The 23,385-nt window shown below is 40.3% G+C and overlaps 1 protein-coding gene across 1 annotated transcript in view; it reads left to right on the forward strand.

The window, feature by feature from the left end:
• RASGEF1B (RasGEF domain family member 1B) overlaps positions 1-23,385 on the forward strand; it is a gene marked incomplete at both ends in the record, with an annotated part of 591,784 nt that overhangs the window by 383,307 nt on the left and 185,092 nt on the right. The gene's annotated exons all lie outside the window — the stretch shown is intronic.

The raw sequence follows: 23,385 nt of genomic DNA on the forward strand, positions 1-23,385 counted from the left end.
ATTAAGGCCTCATGGGAATGAGTCTTCTCATTGACTGATTCAGATTCACCTGATAGATGAGCTATATTTTTCCAAGCTGCATTACTCCAAGGTAATGCAGGAGTGCAGAGTGCTTTCTATGTGTTAACCCTAGAAATGTACTCTAAATCACATTTCAGCTGTATTTAATGGAGACATAACATATTTCCTTGAAGAGGAAGCAAGATTATTTAAAAAGTCAAATGTTCTCTTGTGCCAGACAGGTTTTTAGAGACTCAGTTCTTTCCAACTCATTGACCCTGACTTTCATAATTTCCTCTGACTATTAATAACCATTTGAAGCAGCTGACCAGATGATACACTGCGTTTGGAGAATGAACGAAATCTCCCAGAAATTCCTTCCTCACTTATTAAGCAGAATTTGGAAGGTTTACTTTGTTTAACCAGTCAATCAATGTATATCAGTACTAAGTAATTAAAGTTACGTATAAACAGAGACTGCATAACATCCACCTAATAGGATCAACTCCTGAGAGCTCCTTAAATCAGTCAGAAATCATGAAATTAATCAAACCTAATAGAGGGGAGGGGGGGGAAATGGTGATTGTGCACAGTGGACTGTGGTATAGGACCTTTGATGCCTTGGTGGTGGGTGTGGTGACCCTATTATCTCTAAATTGTATACAGTGTTGTAAACCAATGTTATGTGGAAAATAAAGGAGTTAATTAAATGAATTAAAAATAGCTAAAAAAATTTTTTTTTCTCATAATTTTATTTTTTTTTCCTTCATATATTCTTTTTTTTTTTTTTATAAATTTTATTGTTATATTCCCCATACAATTGCAGCCCCCCATTCTGACCCCAATCCCTCCCCTCCCGCCCCCGCTCCCCTAAAAGTGTCTCTGGTTCATAGTTTTTTGTTGATTTTGATTTTCACTTTCTTATAGTTATTCATTTTCCTGGTCCCTTATTTAAGTTTTCTAGATTCCTGCTATGAGTGAGACCATCCGGTATTTTTCTTTTTCTTTTTGGCTTATTTCGCTGAGCATGATCCCTTCCAGCGCCATCCATGTTGCAGCAAATTGCATGTGTTTATCTTTTTTGAATGCTGAGTAATATTCCATGGTATATATGTACCACATCTTCTTGATCCAGTCATCTATTTTTGGGCATTTGGGTTGTTTCCAAAGCTTAGCTAAAATAGCTAAAAAATTATTCAAGCCATACAATCTTTTTTTTTTTTTTTTTTTTTTTTTTTTTTTTTAGATTTATTTATTTATTTATTTATACAAGCATTGGGCACAGTCAGAAGCGTAGGAGGATGAGAGAATTCACCAGAGCCAGAGCAGGGAGCAGAGCAGGCAGACTGACAAAGTACACTGCTGAGGGGAGCAGCGGGCGGCAGGAGAGGTCTGCGCATCATGTGGGACCCTCACCCAGTGGCCCGGGATCAAGCTGGCGCTGCAGAGGCTGCTGGCAGCTTCACAACCCAGCGCTCTACTGCTGCGCCACCAGGAAGGCCCCTTAAGCCATACAATCTTAAGAAGAAAGTTTGCCATCTAATTGTGATGTTGTGACTTCCATACTTTGGAATTTATAAGTACACTGGAACTGTTTCAGATATACAAGTGTGTCTTTTGTTGGTTTGTTTGTTTAGTGAATATTTTCCTAGTTCCTAAAAACCTCAGAAATGTGAAGAGGATTTAGTTCATTGTTTATTTATCCAGAAGAGTCATTCAGTTGAATTAAACCTGAGGTTTTGGAATCCCCATTCACCACCATCTGGCAGTGTCCTTTATCTTTGACGAAGAATCAGATTTGGGAGATTCTGGTCCTACTTTTTTTTTTTTAATGGATTTATTCCTAAATTTTGGAAAATTGTTGAAACAATATTTTTATTTCCCTCCCCACAACTGAATATTTCCTTTTGCCCTTTAACTTCTCCTTTGGTGAAGGAGAAGCCCTAGGCAGTCAATCAATGTCCTCTGGTGAAAGTCACTCATGTAATAATCACTGTTTTTCTGAACTTGACTGTTACTTACCCTATGCCTTCATGTAAAATAGCCCTGCATGCTCACTTGAGCACAGTTATGCCATTTACATGCCATTTGTAGTACCCCAAAACTGCAGAGGCTCAGAAGAAATTATTTGCCTATGAATACTAGTAAAATTTTTATCTTAACCCACAAATCAAGTTTATCACAAATGTTTAGGAGAACTTCTACAATAAAGGCTGCTACCAGGGTGTAAGTGTATTTTGGCAGACATCCTAAATAGGCTTTATGCCTTTCCAACTTCTATTGTCTCTTCTCTTCTATTTACTTGTTCTCTTAAAGGCAAAAAGAAACAGGAATAATGTGTCATAACTTCATTGTTCTTAAAAATCTATTAACTTCCAAAGGATAGAAACATATGTATTCAGAGAATATGATTTTATTTCAGCTGATCCTCTCCTGGACTATAATTTTAGTGGGTTTTCTGATGACAGTTTTTCTATCCAATATCCATCCTTCCTCTTTACCAGCTAATGTCCCCATTCTTTATTCCATATGAGCAATGGTACATGAATAATGGGTTTAACAATGGTATCTCTGAAGAAAAAAAAAGTGTCCTGACTTACGTATTTACCAATTTTGTAATATAAATATTCCTCCGTGGCCATTTCAAGTAACAAAGATAACATGACCGAACACAGAGTTGGAAAGAGATGCATAGGAGCACCCCATCACAAAGTATTGCCATCATCCCCAAAACAATAGGTGCATGAATTTACACAGATCATAGTAAAATAATTAGAAGTAGTGAGTTTTAAGTCTGTATTACCCTCATTTTAAGCATACTTTGTTAGTGTTCACACCTATGTTTGTGTTAATTACAGCCACATTTAACAACTGGTTCCCACAATTCTTGAAAATCTAGTACTGGTTCTTGTGAGCTGTTATGGACTAGCTCCAACACACCATTGCATGAGCTACTTAGGGAATAAAGTTTATTGATTTAATGGGAATGCTTGAGAAACTGCTCATGGAAATATAAAGGTCTAAAAATTCCTGCCCTTTGCAAAGTAAATTAAAGAGAAGGGATGTGTCCATTTGACATGCTTTTTGGTGCCAGTACAAAGCCCTGGCATTTGTACACTTAATACATAGATCATTTCAATAGCAAAGTGTGGGGAGATCAAGCTTGCCAGATAGGCCACTCCTAAATCATCAAAAGGACTCTTAAAATTTTTGAGACAAATATAAACACAACTGAACATGAAACCAGAAAAACTTGCAGAGATACTGCTTTACAAAGTTTAATCTAGACAATATAAACACATAGAGATAGTATTAAATCTGTCTGGGAAGGGAATACTTAGATATCATTGTTCATTGTTTGGGAAATGAAAGAAGTAAAGAGAAAGGCCAAAAGGAAACAGAACCTTAGAGTTTGATGTATGTCGTTAGATTAAGAAAATATTATTTGTATTTACTTTGGCTGTAAGTGAATGGACGTGAGACCACCACACGTCAATCTTCGAAGCTTGACTGCTTGGTAAACTAGCTCTAGGTGCAATGAGGGAATGTGAATTCCACAATATCTACCAAAAGTGTGAGAAGAAAGCCAAAATATTCTTCTATTCTACAAATCTCTCTTCTTCCCCAGAAATTGCCTCCATGCAACATACTGCCTCATTCACCACCTCCTGTTACTTCTATCTTATCTACAATTCCCAGGCATATACCTAAAAGTCACTATCCATTTCTTGACTAGTCCCCCTGTCTATCTCCTCCCAACTTCTGCTGTTCTGGAAGTTACAACTTGAGTATCTGTTCCACTAAGACTTCCTTGACCCCTAAGTGCTAGCCGGAAGACACATTGAGTTGAAATGACTTGCCTTTTGATATATCCTCCCCAGTAGGTATAACTGGTTGAGAATGGATATGCACTTATTCTTATATTCTACTGGCCCAAAGCAAATCCTGATTATGGAATAGATGCTCAATAAATGCTTTTTCTGAATCAATCAATAAATGATTCAGTGACCCCAGAGAAAACAGAACCCAAAGGAATCTGGGAGACTTCCCATTGCTTAATACACATAGTAACAGCTATACTCAGGATGATGATACTGCCTTTTCTGTCCCACTTCTAAATAACAGAGCAGAACAAAGTTAATTAAGAAGTTTCCTTCAATGAACATGCCTCCTGTTGCCCTTCTTCATGCAGTTCCATCAGTGATGTTAATATTCTTTTCCCTCTTTCTGCTAATTGCATTCTGGGGCTTCTTGCTTACTGTACCAAGTACAATAGATGGTCTTTAATTACCTGGGGTGATGGGGAGGAGAATACCAGTGGATTCTAATGGTAGGGACCGACCACCTTTGAACACTTGTGCTACTTCTCTTCCCTCTTTACCTCTACCTGAATAACTAAATAAATGTTCTTTTGTATTGCATTTCAGCACCCTGGCAACCACTGCTATCTACATATTCATGGAGACAAAATTAAATGGAGTAAGGAGAAATTACAGGTTAGACAGGTGTCTGGTGATAGCCTAAATTATTTTCTTTGCAGAAAGCAAAAGGTTGACGTAGGCCTTTTACACGCCTCCAAAGACATGAAATTCAGGTTCTAAATTAGAGGTAGAGTTACATTATGTAGCTTGATATTTTTTTCTCAGCTGTGTGGGAGATGTCTGCAAGTAAAATGGCTTCAGCACCTAGACTTGGGCTATTTAAGTTGGAAGATCTGTTGTATGCATGAATTTTAATAGACAGATATGCCTTGCATTTTGACTTTTCAGAGATTAATTTCCTTCAGTTGATAAGATTAGACATGTGTTTTATTCACTGCCCTCAATGTCATTAGGCACAACTAATGACAATTTTTTGACAGTGAGAAGAACTTTTACTTCCTTTTTCACCACAGCATGTGGAATGTCCCATTGATGGGGGTGAAATGATCAGCCCTTACCTGCATTTTTTCTGTTTGATCTTATTACCTCTACCAAATATAAAAACCTTGAGCTCCTTCATTATTCCTTCAATGACTTCCAGAACAATGTGCACAAACCTTCAGCACTGTGTTTACATACTATCTTCTCAGCCATTTGATATGACCGTTTGGGTTGCTGAATGTTTGTTAATGGCCTCTTCTTTCTTTGTTGAATTAAATCACAACTTTACTAACTGGCAATAATTGAAAAACTTGAGGTTACAAAAGATATTTATGTTCAAGTTTTTTTAAGGATCAAAAAATAGTAATTTTGTCTCCTAATTTGCTTAATGTAGAACTTTGTCTCAGTCAATCCTTTAAGATGCCACCAAAAAGTTGAGATGAGTTTATACATATTGTCACCTATTATATCCTATGAAGTCTCAGGAATATTTGGTTCAAAATATTTTATCTGCATGAAGTCATTAAGAGAACCTAAAGTAGTTATTTTCAAATGTCTTAAAAATATTATTTTTCAAAATGTGGACCATTTTTCCTGCATCTAACCAGGAGACCTTGATTAAAATGCAGGTCCCTAGAGCTCGCAATAGATAGTCTGATTGGGGATAAGGAGGCACAGGGGGTTTAGGGCTGTAGATTCTAACCAATGGGGTGATTCATGAATCTATATATTTAGCAGGCTCCCAGATGAAATTGATAAATATATTTTTTTTTAATATTTTTATTTATTTATGCATGTAAGAACTGGGGTATAGGCCAGAGGTGTGGGGGATAAGAAGATTCACCAGAGACAGTAGGGAGCAGAACATACAGATCCACTGAAATACACTGCTGAGGGGAGGAGCAGGTAAGACAAGAGAGGTCTGCTGTGCCATGTGTGTTAGCTCCCAGGCTGGGGATTGAAGTCATGCCACATTGGCTGGCAATAGCTTAATAGTGCTGAGACTATAACCCCTGTACCACCAGGGAGGCCTGAAATTGATATATTTTTATAGACTGATGACATCAATTTAGAACATCAAAAATTAAAATGTAAAAAATACCTTGCATTCTTCTTTAAATACAATGGAAGTGGGGTGGGGCCTGCGCTATTGCTGTGAATTGATAAAGTATATCATTGATAAAGTATATCATTGGTATATCATTGAGCAGCTATATCCATGGGTCTGCATAACAAAATATGAGCAATGGTGGGTAGGTGTCTGGTGTAAACTCTAAATATTGGTAGCTTTATGAATCAATAGTTGAAAGGCCTACAACAGAGTATTGTTTACATGCATGAAGTGGTCTATTATAGAACAGTCAGGCTCAGTTTTATAAGTGAGGCTTAATAAGTTTCCTAGATCCCCCAAAAAAGTACGTTTCCCCTCTGATGATGATACCTGTATATTAGGTAAGATAAAGACAAAGATTTCTGAGGCCCATTCATTCTTTCACTCATTCATTTGACAGGCAATTATTGAACACTTACTAAGCCTCATGCACTATAATAGATTCTGGGAACACAGATAACGAGCAAATTTGATGTGGTCTCTGCCCCTCATGGAGCTTATAGGAAGGAAAATGTTAAATAAGTAATGCTAGACTAATCAGAATAAGAATGTAGTTGTAATATGTAGCAAATGTTATGAAGAAAAACTACATGGTGCCAAGAGAGTACGAAAAGAGGATTAATACAAACCAGTAAACATTTAAATTTAAGGTACAACTGATAACTCAGCGAAACAACCTAAGTGCTTCTCCTACATCTCATCAATAAATATCATCAAAATAATAGCTGCCATTATTGAGCTTCCACTAACTATCTTGGGAGTATTGTGGATTTTTACAATTTTTTTTCACTTATTATTTCATTCTTCAATGACTCTATGAGGTATTTCTTATTCACACAGAGGGAAGCAGAGATTCCAATAGCCACTAAATGCCTCAACTGGGATTCAAGTTGTGAACTCTCTGATCCCAATGGCAATTTTCTATTCACTTCAAGACACTGCACAGATACCATAGATTCGCTGAATGTTCAAGTAGGATGACGTATCAGATGTTATTTAATGCAGTACTTGACTCCCATTTTATAGATGCAAATACAGGAGGTAAACTCCTATGAAAACTTGTATCAGAACTTGCTGAGAGCATCACAGAATCTAAAACCCAGATCTTGACTCCCAGTCCAAAGCACTTCTTCATCTGCCGTATTGCCTCTAGAGACCACAATTATATGTGCCCTGCTGGAACCAACCATTTGATTGACTATGTTAGTGTTTAAAAACAGAATAATTTCTTTCCCATTAAAAAACACACAACTGCACCATACTGTTCTTAATATATCATTATTCTTGTAGTCCCAACTAAGCACTGAGACCCTCTGTTATGATCACTAGTAGTGATATACTGCTTTTTAGGTGCAAATAATATGCTGTTGGTGCACACTATGTAGGGAATGTACTTCTCAGTTATAATTTCAATAATAAAAATAAATTTTTTTTCCTACACTTTACCCTGTAGTACAGTAATGCCAGGGGCATGGCAAGATGATTGCACCCACAGACCTGCAGCATAGACATGGTGCATCTTCCTAGAACAGTGGTAAGTCTCTTGTCAGTGGAAAGTATCTTTTTAACTATTTTCTTTAAATGGCTAAAGGATGATATGTTATAGAATACAATCAAAATTAGGATGAATTTTTTTAGAAATATATGATTTAAAAGAAATCATGTGAAAAAAAGAAATTGTGTGAATGCAAGCCAAATGCTTCAGACTAACATCCTCAACACCATACCATTCCTCCTTCCGCCCCACCACAACTTGCCCTCACACCCACTCACCCACATGCAGTCACTCTTCTTTGCCATGAGGGATAATTTGGTAAGAAAATGTGCTTTAAATTCATTTGAATCTCAGTTATTTCTCTATTTCTCAGGGAAAACCTCATGCAATGAAATCAATAAGTCTGGAATTTGAATCTTGAAGCCACAGCTCCCGAGCTACATGAATTTTATACTCTGAACCTCACACTCTTTAGTGGTGTATTAGAAATGTACGTGTCAGACCTGTGGTGCAGGTGGTTGAGCGCCATGCTGTGAAGCTGTCCGCAGCCTCTGCAGTGTGGGTTCGATCCCAGCTGGCTGGTGAGGGTCCCACATGGTTCGCCAGACCTCTTCTGTCTTGCCTGCTGCTCCCCTCAGCAGTGTATTACATCATCTGCCTGTTCTGTTCCATGCTCAGTCTCTGGTGAATCCTCTCACCCTCCCGCACATCTGGCCTGTACCCTGTTCTTGTATAAATAAATAAATAAATCTTAAAAAAAAAACCCACAAAAAACAATTCTTTTAAAAAAAGAAATGTTAAGTGTCTACCATAAGAACATAGAAGACACTCAAGAAATGACAGTTTATTGTTGTTGGGAGTGCAAACTGGTCCAACCACTATGGAGAGCTGTGTGGAGATTTCTGGACCTACTAAACATAGAGCTTCCCTATGATCCAGCAGTTCCACTCCTAGGTATTTACCCAAAGGACACAGAAACATCAATTCCAAAGAACACCTGCACCCCTATGTTTATAGCAGCACTATTTACAATAGGTAAGCTTTGGAAACAGCCCAAATGCCCAAAAATAGATGACTGGATCAAGAAGATGTGGTACATATATACCATGGAATATTACTCAGCATTCAAAAATGATAAACACATGCAATTTGCAGCAACATGGATGGCGCTGGAAGGGATCATGCTCAGCGAAATAAGCCAAAAAGAAAAAAGAAAAATACCGGATGGTCTCACTCATAGCAGGAATCTAGAAAACTTAAATAAGGGACCAGGAAAATGAATATAAGAAAGTGAAAATCAAAATCAACAAAAAACTATGAACCAGAGACACTTTTTGGGGGGTGGGGGGCAGGAGGGGAGGGATTGGGGTCAGAATGGGGGGTTTGCAATTGTCTGGGGGAATATAAAAATAAAATTTATTATTTAAAAAAAAAAAAAGAAATGACAGTTTATTGTGATCACATGTTTGTCAGGCAGGCAGACACTTGGGGACTGGAGTGTGGCCAGGGAGATGATAAAGCTACTGGTTCAGAAAGGGTTTCTACCATGTCTTGGCTTCTGGAAGCTTCTGGAACATTGAAACAAGATCTAAGAGCAAAGTACAGGTACACACAGACACACATATTCACATTCCTGCCCACATACTTGTATTTGTAGGAGGAATGAAGGAGCAAATAGTCACTGGGAAAGATTGCACCCTGGGAGAGAGGCCTGAGAAGCTTGGAGCATCTGATGTGTGAGGAAAATGAATCAAACTGTCACCAGAAGACCAAGAGTCACTCTTTTAGCTTGTTGCTTTCTCTCCAACACAAGTCTACAAGAAGTTAAGAAAACTTTTGGGATATGATATTTTTTTCTCCCACCAACATTTTATTTTAAATCTAGTCTTTATTTTCTTCACAGCTGTTGTGAGACTGATATTATTTATGACGTCAGTATATTAGAAAATGCATTGTGCCAAACGAGAGACTTGGATTATACCTTAAATGTGAATCTTTTGATCTTTCAGTTATATTCCCACTTCCTGTTTCCAAAGCCAAGAACTTTTAAAATTTCACAAGAAATTATCACACAATATTAGGCTCCTAGGAAGAAATATTTTTATGAGTCAGTGCAAATTAACCAGAATCATATAGCTTAATATATATAGCTGGGCTATATATATTTTTATAGGCAAAAAACCCCACCTTAGATTTAATTTATCTAAGCTATGAAAACTCTACTGTCAGTTGACAAAATGTAGCTCACCAATTCCTATATTCCTTTTTCCTAAGCATTATGTTTGTAAATACCCCCCAGCACATACCAATCACCCAGGAAGGCTCAAACAGCAGTCCTGCATGCACCCCTCCCACATTCCCCGCCTACATCCTTCCCAACCTCCCACCCAGTCTGCTTCTTCCAGGGAAGAAGTAAAGAGAGGGCAATTGATCCAAAGATCACAAGAGTGTTGAGCTTGACTGCTGGCCTGGGGGAAGTAGATAGAATAAATTCCAGACCCTCCTCCAGAGAAGATAGTCAACCTACCTCTTGTTCTATCACAGCTGCCACCTACAGCTCACTACACAGGACAGTCTCACCACAATCTTTGAAAACATAAGATATTCTTATCTGTTCAAAGATATCAATATTTCTTGTGATACCAATATCACATTCTCTAGCTATAGAAAAGGCAACTTCATAGTTTCGTCCTTCAAACCAACACCTCCTTGTGATTCTTGATTAAACATAAACTGAATTTTAACATCTTCATACTTTTGAAAGGTTTTAATACTATTTTTTTTAATATTTATTTATTTATTTATACAAGCACTGGGTACAGTCAGAAGTGCGGGAGGGTGAGAGAATTCACCAGAGCCAGAGCGGGGAGCAGAGAAGGCAGAAGGACCGAAGTACACTGCTGAGGGGAGCAGCGGGCGGCAGGAGAGGTCTGCGCGCCATGTGGGACCCTCCTCTGGTGGCCTGGGAGCAGCCAGGGATCGAACCGGCGCTGCAGAGACTGTGGGCAGCTTCGCAACCCAGTGCTCAACCGCTGCGCCACCGGGGAGGCCCTTTAATGCTATTTCTATAAAGGAAAATTGCTAAGAGAAGTAGGAACCTCCCTGAACCACATTCCTCCATGACTGTGTCATACCTCCTGCTCAGATATACTTCTTAGGGCCTCTCCTTATTTCACCTTTTGAAAATGCTCCGAGATACCTGTCCTTTTGAGGAATCAAAAATAGATAAAGATGACAAAGCTTTCAGAAATGCTTGTTTTTTTTTTTTTTGTTTTTTGTTTTGTTTTTTTTAGTCATCTCTGAACATTGCATCACACCCAGATCTGCCGTGGTGTATCCTTGCCTAGCTTGAGGGTATTGTTGGCTGGCCTGCTTTGGAAAGAAGATCCATTGGTCATCTCAACAGTATATGACTAAAGCATAGAAGAAGGAAAACGCTGACAATTTTGATCAAAGGCAGAGATAGCCTAAACCGGATGCAGGCAATTGTCAGGACTCAAAGCTTAGACCCAATGAATCATGCTTGCTTCAAAGAGATGCTTTAAGGCATAAGGGCCTTAAGAACTTGTTTTGCACTCAGGATAAGGTGAAAAGACAAGGTATTGATGGGATCCTTAAAAGTACCCTTTGAGCATTAACTTCGATAGGAATGCTGGGCATTTGATTTCCACATGGTAAAACGACTACATACATTTATTTCTCCTGAATTGACTTGTTTTATAGACTCAATGATAATTAAGAAAGTTTGTTTTCATGTGTACTTTCAGATGACAACTGTCAGGGTAGAGGGTCAGCATTATGAATTAGCTGAGGTCAAGAGCCTTTGGCATGGGGAATGAATTTTTGTTGCCTATCTCCCTTTTAGCAAGAGAGGAACATTGAGAATTTGAGGGTAAGTGCAGGCTTTCCTATGATTTTCCATAGGCATGGATTGTTATCCAAATATTTCAAGGCCTTCATAAATATTTGAGTCAGGTACTATGCGAGGTGCTGAGAGAAAAGAGAAGAGACAAGTCCTTGCTCTCAAGGAGTCTATAGACCATTGTGAGAGAGACATGAATCATTTCCACAGGTAGCTGCAACCCTAGACCTCCCATGGGCTCCTACAAGTTCGGTGAATACTCTTGTTTCTCAATTGTCCTTCAAAAGAGTCATGTTTCTGGGACTCACCCCAGTGTTGCAGAATAAACATCTCTGAAGCTATAACAAGCATTCCGAATATTTCTGATGCCATAAATTCCCTTTCCACATTTTAACTGTGATAAAGCTTCTCAATGTTTCTGTAAGAAGAAACACAGGAATATAAGTGTGTTGGTTTGCGATAGTATAACCACTGGATTTGTAGTTTTCAGACACTACTTTAAATGTTGATTCCTCAGATCAAATCCCCAGCCCATTGAAGGACTCCATGTGACCACGTGAAGTGCCAAATCCCCAGTCTGTGGTGCTTTCTTTTGATTTCTTTATCTAATTCATATTCTGTTACTCATAAACACTGTTAATACACAAACCATGAACAGGGAGAAAATATTTGCATATCGAACACATGAATTATTATAGATCAGAATAACTGAAGAATTCTTCACTTATAGAAGAATTCCTATAAGTGAATAGACAAAAAAATAACTGTAGAAAAATGGGCAGAGGATGTAAACAAGTGATCCACAGAGAAGGAAACTAAAGCACAAAAACACAATCACAAGGAACCCTTTACTGTAATCTGGGGCTAGCAAAATTTAAAAGTCAGATAACATGGGGAGATAGTATCAAGAGTTGTTACAATGTGAGTGACATGGTACTCTTCTGCATTGTTCTTGTTCTTGGGAATGTCATTTGACATACTCACTTTCAAGACACATTGATAGCATCTAAAAAATTCAAGGTCTCAGTAATTTCACTTCTGTGAAATATTCAATAGAACTCAAGGGTATGTGTGCATATAAGAGAAATGGCACCATTGTCTGTAAGAGTTAACAAAATTGGGCCTCCTTGGTGGTGCAAGGGGTTAAGCACAGCCCTGTGAAGCTATCGGCAGCCACTGCAGCATGAGTTTGATCCCCTGCCAGGGAGCTACCCACATGGCACAGCAGACCTCTCCTGGCTCACCCACTGCTCCCCTCAGCAGTGTATTTCTTCTGTCTGTTCCTTGCTCTGTCTCTGGTGAATCCTCTCACCCCCTGTACCTCTGGCCTGTACCCCAGTTCTTGTGTCTATAAATAAATCTTTAAAAAAAAAGTTACGAGAATTGAAAACAATGTAAATGCCCATTTGTAGAGGAATGGGTAAATGACATGAGCAGTTAATCTAAATCAACCATTTAGATCTCAAGAACATTATGTTGAGAACAAGGAGAACAAACACTCAGTATGAATCATTTATGTAAACAAAGAACAATATATTAGATATTTTATGATGCATGTTTATGTAAATTTTTTTAAAAAATGAAATATGAGGAATCAAAATTCATCATCCTAGCCAGAGAAGCATAATGGGAAAGGAAAAAGATGTTTGACTCTATCTGACTACACACACACGCACACACACACATTATGTCATTTAAGTCAGTGAAAACATAAACACAATATTAAAACCTGGAAGAGATAAAACTAAGAGATAAACCAAAATTGGTATCATAGGACTATGAGTGTATGTTCTTATATTTTTCTTTGTAGTTTTCTGCAACACTACTGTTAATGAAAATTAAAAAATGAAACAAATTACTATAGTTTTAGAACCTAAGAAGAAAGTTGGCGATACAAGAAGAGGAAGTTGCTGACCCGGATGCAGGGAGGGGCCGGGTCCACCTACTGACTGGAGAGTCCAGGCTGGCAGGGAAGAGTTGGAGGTCCTTAAAAGATTCTCGGGACTCACCCCTGGGGGGAGGACCCAAGAATATGAACCATGTTTGTAGTCTAATTGTATTTGTTTTCAATGTTCTCAGCTACTGTTTATGCAGACAGTGAAATTAGCACTGAGAGACTCGGAGAATAAATAGCTCTCTTTCTTCTTTCCACGTCTCCCTTTTTACTCCTCACGCCTGCGGTTTGGCAGCCACACTTGACTGCTTTACAATTGGCCTCTCCTCTCCATTTCTATTTTATCTTCCTGGCTGGTGGGTGGCTGCTGTGGGAGTAAGAAGGAGAGAAGAAAAGGAGGAAAGAGGGAGAATGTAATTATCTCTGGAGAAAGGAAGAACATCTTTTGGCCTGGCATCCAAAAGGTCAAGTTACATGCTCTCACCCAAACATGATGTGAGAGATAGTGCAGTGGGGACTTTAACTTCTGGGCCCTGAGCAGTTTCCTAGTGACCCTTACATTTCTTGTAGCCTCGCCTCCAGAAATGCCGTGTGCGCATGCACACACACACACGCACACGCACACATTCAAACCCCACTCCCACCTCCCATGCCTTAATAAAACCCCCTGCTTGCTTGGGCAGCATCTGTGCCCATGAATAGAAACCAGTGTGTTCACGAGAGTAGAATGCGAGGAATACAGCCCATGAACATTTTAACACGCTTCCCCATGTATGCATTTAATTTGAGTGCCAGATGATACAAGTCAAAGAAAAGGGGGCTTATTTTTCTTTGCAATTAATATGCCATCATTGGTTTTGCTATACCATATAGGATTTTCTCTTCTTGGATAGAGGGAAGGTGTTGATTCTGTTACAGAGTAATTGGGTCTCTATCTGACATGTGTAGGTCAGATTATGAGATCAGGTTTATCAAGAAGTCAGCTTTATGGCAAATCCATTCACAGGGAGACAGGAGATAAACTTAAATCTGCCTCCTCAGTTAGGAAATGGAGTAAGGATATATGAGTTTGGGAACCTGGGTTGAAAACAAAGGAGGTACTTTTTTTTTTTTTGGCTGAGAAATGAGTTGGGCAAAAGTATGGACTTGGCTGAAGTTCATTGACTGTTATAAAGCAACCCCAATATTAAACGGGTTCCTGGCTGTGGGTCCTCACCCGCGCGCTTTAAAGGGACTTATGAATACTCTACTACAGACACACACAAAAGGGTTAATAAAAGGTTTATTTACAAGAAAAAATATAAGGAAAATGTACAACTCAGGGACAAAATAGGGAAATAAAGTCTTTAATGCGTCCTACCCGATCCGACGACCTGGAAACCCAAAGTCACTCTCAGAGCTGACCGGACGCTGCGAGCTGGCTGAGAGCCAAAAAATGGAGAGCCCCCCCAAAGCCCACGTGTCTGCCTTTTGTATCCACCTGGCTGCTTAACCCCACCCTCAGGTCCCAGCCACCTTCCCTTTGGTGGTGATGGGATTTGGAGTTCCCAGTGTCTTTGGCTTTGACCTGGGGTGGGGGTGGAGTCCACAAAGCCTATATGGAATTTGCTTTGGGACATCCTTTTCCCCCTAACAGACTAGTTAGTTACAGGGACATTTATACATGAGGAATATGAAGAGACTTTCTTCAGATAACTGGAGTTTTGAATTTCTGTCAGTGGGCCCCTCACCTCTGGAGGGTCACCTCCTCTGTGTTTGTGTCTCCCAGCTCCAGTTGTTGGAGCTCTGCTTAAGCTTAGTCAATATGCCTCTGGGCTCTGTAGTGCCTGTAAAAGCAAGTCTTAAAGAACAGGTTTTTTGTTGTTTTTTTTTTCCTTGTGTGCTTGAGGGTCTGAAAGAAATTTAAACATCTAGCCTCAGTGGTTTCAATTCTATCTTGCTAGGAAAGGTAGAGTATGAGACAGTGGTTTCCAAGAAGTGTGGAATTAGTATTTGCAGCATCAGAATCACCTGGAAACTTACTGGAAATGACAATTCTTGGGCTCTTCCCCTGATGTAATACCGTGTTAAGATCCTTCCATCTGTGTTTTAACAAGCCCCCAGGTAATTCTGATGTAAGTTAAAGTCTGAGACTTTTTTGAATAACGAAACAACACTGAAACAGAAATATGGAGATAAGAGTTCAGGTCTCAGCTCCTTTAATGCCAACTGAGCCACCTTCGGCAAGTAACTCATTAGGATCAAGTGTTTTTCTATAATGAAAACAGCAACTATTAACTGTATGAGTAATGTGTATGAAAGTTCTCTGAAAACTGTGAAGGATCATATCATCTAAGTTGTTATTATTGCTGTTATCTCATCCTGGGAGTGGTTTTGTTTGCTAATCAGAAGATTCTCCTATGATTTAAATATCTCTTCTGCTTCTCTTAGAAGCTGCTTATTACTATCCCTGAAGAATTTCCAGGTTTAGCAAATGAAAATATGGGACACACAGTTAAATTTTAATTTCCAATAAATCATAAGTATTTTTAATATAAGTGTGTCCCAAATATTGAGTGAATATACTTATACTAAAAATTACTGATCTTAAAAAAGCCCTGTATTCAATCTGCTGTCCTGTATTGACTCTGACAACCTATATCTACAGGTTCTTTCATTTTTTAAGATGAAGCACCACATTTTATTGATTTCAAAATGTTTACATATAAGTAGGAATGCCTTGAGTAACAGAAACTCTCAGTGGTTTTTGCCAAAGGGAGTCTATTTTTCTCACACTGCAGGTAGTCTTTGGGCTAAATGATTCTAGGAAAGGTTCATTGGCTCAAAGACATCAAGGAGCTGGTGCTGAGATCCTGAGAGTCTCTTGGTAATTCTCTCACCACAGATTGGATGCAGCAGTTCTAAGCTTCATAGCCTCATACAACTTTCTTGTCAAACAACTTTATAGTGTCAGGAAAAGGAATATCTTCCCCAGAATCTTTCCGGAAAACTGGAAAATTACCTAATTTTTTTCCAGCCTCTATCCTGGAGGTAGTCTAGAAGAGATGGGCTAAGGAAGCATTTGTGAAATGCACTAAAATGTCTTCCTGCAAGTATGAAACCAGGCATTTCTTGAATGCCTGTCCTGGGCCAATCCTAATGTTAGAGACACATGGATCTTACAACAATGTTCCTGCCCTCCAAGGGCTTATACTTTATTCAGGGAAGCAGATAAGAGTCACATAAATTGATATTATTAGCTATGTGCTTTGTTAGTGATATATACTGGATATAACGAGAACTCCCAGGAGAGCTACTTCTCTTAGGCCAGGAGTTCAGAAAAGGCCTCCTGGAGAGGAGCTCCTTAACACATAATAGATGTTTGAGATTGTATGAGGATTAAATCCAGTTTATGTAGATACAAATCTTTATTGTAGGTTCTGGCACATAATAAGGGCACAATAGATGTTAGCTCTTATAATGATTATTACCTTAGCGGAAACCAGTGGTTGAACTGTCACATGAGTGCCATCTTTTAATGGCTGATCTAAAGTAGGGACATGTCCAGCCTCACCTGATATAGGTTTAGAAAGTTGAATATATGTGGTGAAATGAACAGAAACTAAGCAGATTACAGAACCAGGGAAATTAAAATTCATAGATCTGAAGAGCTATCTAATCTGTGTTTCTCAAAAATTTTTGGATTCTTTGCTTATTTATATATGAATGTGTTATCTTCATATGATCATTGATATCAATTAAAATTTAAAATAAATAAAAGTCTAGCTAAAAGCAATTCAAAACAATGGGACAATATGCTGTTTTATTTTCAAATTGTAATTTATTTCCCTCTACTTACTCTGTTAATAGATTCCTTCTTTGAACATCACATGGAATGGTGTTTTTTTATTCTGTTATTCCCTGAGTCCCTGGAGAGTGCTACCTCAGGTTTTCTGGACTCTGTCATATTAACAACTTACATGTTCCCTTCCCCAACACACACATATGCACACACACACACGGCAAACAGGACTTCCATTTAACCTGAACTTTAAGAGCTAAGACTGGAAAGTCAAATTCTATCATCTATGTGTCCTTGGGCAAGTTTCTTAACTTCTCCATTCCTAAGTAAAATCGAAATAACAGTAAGACTCTGGCCTCATAGTGCTGAAAGTGAAATAATGAGGTAAATCACCTGCAGTGCTTAGCACAAGGCTGGCACAAGTATGCAATAATTGTGATTTATTATTATATATTAGAAGTTTGGATTGATTTATCTCGACAAAATATTCCACTGCTTTAAAAATAAACTAGTGTCTCTCTTCAAACATCCTTCAATTGTTAAAACCATTGAGGTCCAGCGAAGTTAAGTGACTTATTTGAGGTCATTTGATTAGTGATAGATTTGGGGTCAGATGTCATGTTGCACACTGTCAATGCAGAAGTTGTATTGACACACAGGTCACAAGACTTTTACAGCTCAAAAGAATTTCACTTGAATTATTGTAAAATCGACAGCAGATAGCGTGTGTCCATATGAATATATTTCAGGCACTGATTTCTGTGCTACAAAGGTCAGTTGTGAAGGGTGGCTAGATCCACTGTAACAGCATGTATTATCATCCACTTGGTCCATTGGCAGGATTCTCTTTCAAATCTCTTTTCAGTTGTCACTCCACACCCAGTTGCACTCTCAGCAGTTTTAGAGAACAAACTCTTCTTTAGCAGGCTAAGCCCTCATTGAGTCACAAAGGAAACTCAGAGAAATGAACTTAGAAAACTAACAGGTTCTCCCATTGCAATGAGAAAATCACTCTACTCTTTATAGTATTCCCATTTTCATGAGCTCCTAGTATAGAGACGCAGAATTTCTTTTTAATTATTTTTTTCTCCCCACATTCCTATCTTACATTCAACAAAACCTTCAAAGCTTTCTTTCTAAAACCCAGGTCTACTTGGTTTCACTGAAAGAATCTTTTCCATTAGCAGGAATACTCTTCTCACCGGACCCAACAATTAAAATAGACTTCCATGATGGGAATAATTGTCTCAATTGACAAAAAGTCTAAGGATAGCAGTTACAGAGTTGAATCTCTGGCTCAATGTTGTCAACAGTGCTGGAGCATTTCATAGTACAAAATGACTGCCACACCTCCAGGGACATGTCCTTTTAGAGCAGTGTCCCGACTAGAAGTTTCTCTGGTATGTCTCTCCTTGTTTATGATGGAATGACTTTCCCAGACTTCCTCGGTAGACTCTCCCTTCAGTGGCAGGTTGAGTTCTGTTGTCCATGGCTTAGCTACAAATGTTGTATCCTTAAGAGGCTGTGGTGGAGGTGGACTCTGCCTGATAGGAGAAGGGAGGAAGAAGTGGCTATTTGAGAGGTATATTAGTTTGCTAGGGCCACTATAACAAAAACCAGAAACTTTGTGGCTTAATCAACACAAATTAATTTTCTCACAGTAAATTCATGAACCATGTGCTGATTTCTTTTGAAACCACTCTTTTTATCTTCAGGTGGCCATTTTCTTCTTGCGTGTTCACATGGGCTTTCCTCTGCGTGTACACATCTCTAGTGTGTGTCCAAATCTTCTCTTCCCATAAGGACATCAGTCCGATTACAATAGGGCCTACTCTAGCAGCCTTGTTTGACTTAATCACCTGTTTAAAGTCTTTAGCTACAATCATATTCTGAGGATGGGGGTTAGGACTTCAACATAAGAATTTGGGATATGATTCAACCCATAGTAGCAGGGAACCAACTGTACTTGTCATACTGCTGGTGAGATTTTACACATGTCACCCCTCTTATCCAGAATCAGTGCTTTTCTCCAGATACCCCAAATATACTCATTTTCCAAAACAAATCCAAAGTACACCTCTTCCAGGAATCCCCTTCCTCCACCTCTCCTCATCTTCCCAGCCCACTGCAATCAAACTCCCTCAGTTCACATGCTTGCATCTTGGTCATTAAAGAGTTGTCAGCCTGGGAATGAGTTGATTAGAGCTGAAGAAGTATGTCATGACATCACACAGTATGAAATGCTTATTTACACAAAACATGGGTTGTTGTGAATGTGGACTAAATTGATGGAAAGATATGCTGAGAGAGGAATGTGATCTAAAATCTTTCCTGAAATCTGTATGTTAGTTCATTAGTGTTGCTTGTTAAAGTGGGAACTTGAGAGCAACTTGGGAGTCAGTCTGAGCTCTTTTAAGGAGACTTTAAAAAAGAAACTGGAAAATGACTTTTTAGTTACAAAAGGGCAATGATTGGGTGCCATTTTATGTACTGTTGAATTCCTGATCAAGAGATTCTCAACAGAATTATAGCCTCATGCTATGTGTTTTATTCTCTCTACTTATTATCCTTATTATAATGTGTTTGTATAGAGATGGGGGAATGGCAATTTCAAGATTAAAAAAGTCAGCTCAGAGACTTTTATAGAAGCAACTATGCCTCAATTTGACTTTTAAATACACAATTAACTTCTTAGTGCTTTATAAAAAGTGTATTTTTTTTTCCAGTGGAGGCCTCTGGAGTCCCTTATTGATAAGATCCTCCTGGCCGTGGAATTGTTATTTGTCACAGCTTCTCTTGGTGACTTTTTAAAATGGACTATTGCAAGGTTGTTTTGAATCTGGAATTAAAAAGAAAACTTATTACATGGGCTACTTAAGGAATTATGCTTTCACATTTTCCCTTTCTGTCAGTGCAAAGGTCTTTTTTTTTTTTTTTTTAATCTCTGACCAGCACTGGACTTCAAAGAGAAGGACATGCTTTGCACACATTGCCTCTCTACCAGCTCCTCTCTTTGCAACTTTTGGTAAAAGGAAATCAGCACACACTTTCACACATGACATGCATGCTGAATAACAGGCACCCTGGGCCACAGCTTTTCAAAGGCCAGCTCCCCAGTGATGTTATAAACTATGAAGATGGTCTTTCAAATCAATAGCACTTTGTTGTCAGGTTCATAAGGAAAACACAGCATCTGAAGTGTTTGAATTTTCCACTATTAAATGCATATTTGCTATGCTTTTTAGTTCTAATCAACTGAGGCCTACCAACTCTAATATATTGTGGTATGTTCTGAATGACTGGCATAAATAAATAAAGTACAGAAGTGTCATGCCAGCAAGCACATGGCGGGTTCTCTATCAATCTGGGCAGACGGGTAAAGGAGAGTCCTGGAGCCCTCAGAGACTTTTTCAGATTTTAATAGTCTTTCTATACCAATTGCTGTGGGGCAAGCCCACAGGCTGGCAAGGCAGGGAGATCAGGGGCCGGGGAGGCTGGCCGACCCCCCAGCCCCGGGGCAAATCTTTACTCTTTGGGCTCTCTCTGTCATTGTTCATGGTCCTGCCTCTCTGTACTCAATGTCCTCTCATAGCCATCCTCTCGCAGCCGCTGTGTGACGCTGCCTTTATAGCTTCGACCTCCAGGCTTAGGTGTGCCCACTTACACATGCCCACACCATACTCCAGGTGTTCACTATCAGGCATTCCTGCCCCAGGCCCACGCTTCTAAGCACCTCCTGCATTAGCACAATCAAGGTCACAGGTGATAGCCACAGAGGCCAGCGGTATAAAAGCCTGACTGATTCTCTTACCTCACAAATAGAAACATGAGATGAGGCACCATTATTTCTGTTTGACCAAGTGTAAGGGGCAGGACTGGGCACAGTGCAGGTTTTCTGATCCCATGCAGACCGGGTAAAGGAGGAATCAGAATCCTCAGCGGTTTTTTGCAGGTCTTTTGTTGGGGTTCACCAGACATATGGCAGGCAGGGGTGCTGGGGGGCCAGGAGGCTGGCAGGCCTCCCAGACCCCAGCAAGTCTTCACTCTATCTGGGCTCTCCGGCCTTCTCTGCTTCTCTCTCGGCCTCTGCTACTTCTTTCTTGGCTTCTCTTTCGGCTTCTGCTGCTGCTGGCATCCCCGTGACGCCGCCCTTAAAAGCACAGTCTTCGCACAGGTGCACCCACTTCAGGTGCCCGCCATCAGGCATGCATTCAGGATCACAGGGTTCCCTCATCTATCCTGATGGTGGGAGGGCAGAAAAGCCTGATTTTTTATCTTACCCTACACAAAGGAAGAATCATAGGTGAGTTGAAAGGGAAGGAAGCCTTGAAAATAATAGAGTAGAATTTTGTCAGGTTGAAGGATAGAGACAAGAGCATGGAGGAGTGAAAATGTAGGTTCTATTGAGGGAATGAACAGTAGTGGCAAAGAAGTTGGGGCTTTAGGACAAGAGTGGGTAGACAGAATTTTAGAGAGGAAATAGATTCAGAAGTCAGATATTTAAGGATGCAAGGTACTGAGAAATCAGAAAATGTATATCTATGGTGAGACTTTATGTAAATGGAGAGACAAATATTTGTAATTAGAGAACAAGAAAAATATTAAGTTCTGTAGGGCAAGGTAAAAAAGTATTAGGTTTTTCTGCCCTCCTACCATTAGGATAGATGATGGAACCCTTCGGTCCTGAATGCATGCCTGATGGCGGGCACCTGGAGTAGGGTGTGGGCATGTGTAGATGGGATTCATCTGAGCTGAGACTGGGCTAATAAGGTGGTCATGGGGACACCAACAGAGCGAAAGAGAAGAGAGTAAAAGGGGTAGAGAAGCAAAGGCCACTGGAGAACACCGGAGAGCCCAGAAAGAGTGAAGACTCGCCAGGGGCTGGGAGGCCTGCCAGCCTCCTTCCTTCCCCTGCCTCTGCATTCCCCCACCCTGCACCCCCACCTGCCGGGTACCTGTAAATCCCAATAAAAGCCTGAAAAAGCCACCAAGGGCTCCAGGACTCTCTCCTTTACCAGTCTGCTTGGATCATAGAGATCCTGCTCCGTCCCTTCCTGCTGCTACAAGGTCTCAGCCAAATCATCTGTTGTAAGTGCATATTTAGAGACATGGTTTTCTCAGAAGCCAACATGTTCAAGGAAACCTACCTGGAGTGGGTGGAGATAGACTGAGGGCTGACGGTGAGAGGGATTTGAATTATCAAAGGGGAAGGTAAGGCACTCACCCTCAGTGAAATCTCAGCAACAGGAATGATAGAATTGTGGGAGCAGAGGTGGTAGATAGGACAATGAAGAGATCAGCCTAGCAATTAAAAAGAAGGATGAAACTGTAGAGTCAGTTGTTTTACTTCAGTGCTACTCAGTCTTGACTGCACGTGCAATCACCTAGGGGGAATCTAGAAGTATTGATGCCTGGGTCTGGAGTGAGTGTGGCCTGAACAACAGAATTTTTAAAAGTTACTGTAGGGTAAAGAAAATGTCAGGCTTTTCTGCCCTTCCGCCATCAGGATAGATGATGGATCCTTGTCCTGAATGCATGCCTGATGGCGGGCACCTGGAATAGGGTGTGGGCATAGGTAGGTGGGATTCAGCTGAGCTAAGACTGTGCTTTTTAAGGGCGGTGTCACGGGGGGGACGCCAGCAGCACCAGTAGCAGCAGCAGAAGCCGAAGCAGAAGCCGAGAAGCAGCAGAACGAACGCCAGAGAGTCCAAATAGAGTGAAGACTTGCTGGGGGCTGGGAGGCCTGCCAACCTCCCAGCCCCCTAGCCAGCACCCCTGCCTGCCATATGCCTGGTGAACCCCAAATAAAAAACCTGCAAAACTACTGAGGACTCTGACTCCTCCTTTACCCGGTCTGCATGGGATCAGAAAACCTGCACTGTGCCCAGTCCTGCCCTTACAAATGGCGTAAGTCAGCAAGATCCATGCAGACGGGTATTGGAGCCCTCCAAAGACCTGGAGGGACTAAGGAGTAAAAGACTGCCTGTGACGACGCTGGAGGCGCCATGGCGGTATAGAAGATGGATACGTCCACGAGCTACAGGATGAGACCTGGCGTGAAGGAGACGCCCGAAAGGACCAGCCAACGACACCGGAAAGGACCAGCCAATGACCCCTGAGGCAGCAGGCCGTTGCTGAAGCAGGGAGAGGCCAATGGACTTGGACTGATAGACTGATGAACTGATGATCTTGGACTGACAATCCCGCCAAAAGGCGGAGGACCTTGGCAGGTTATGTTTTTTTTTGAGAATTTGGGGGTGGCCAGTGGGCCTTGATGGCCAAAAGCAGCCTGTGCATGCCCAGCATCCAGGTGGAGGAGAAAAGCCATCTAAGGCAGCAAAAGCTGGTACTGATGCTAAGTTGAGAAGCCCTAAGCAGCT

Source organism: Talpa europaea (assembly GCF_964194135.1).
Source record: "Talpa europaea genome assembly, chromosome: 5".
In the NCBI taxonomy this organism is placed as follows: Eukaryota; Metazoa; Chordata; class Mammalia; order Eulipotyphla; family Talpidae; genus Talpa; species Talpa europaea.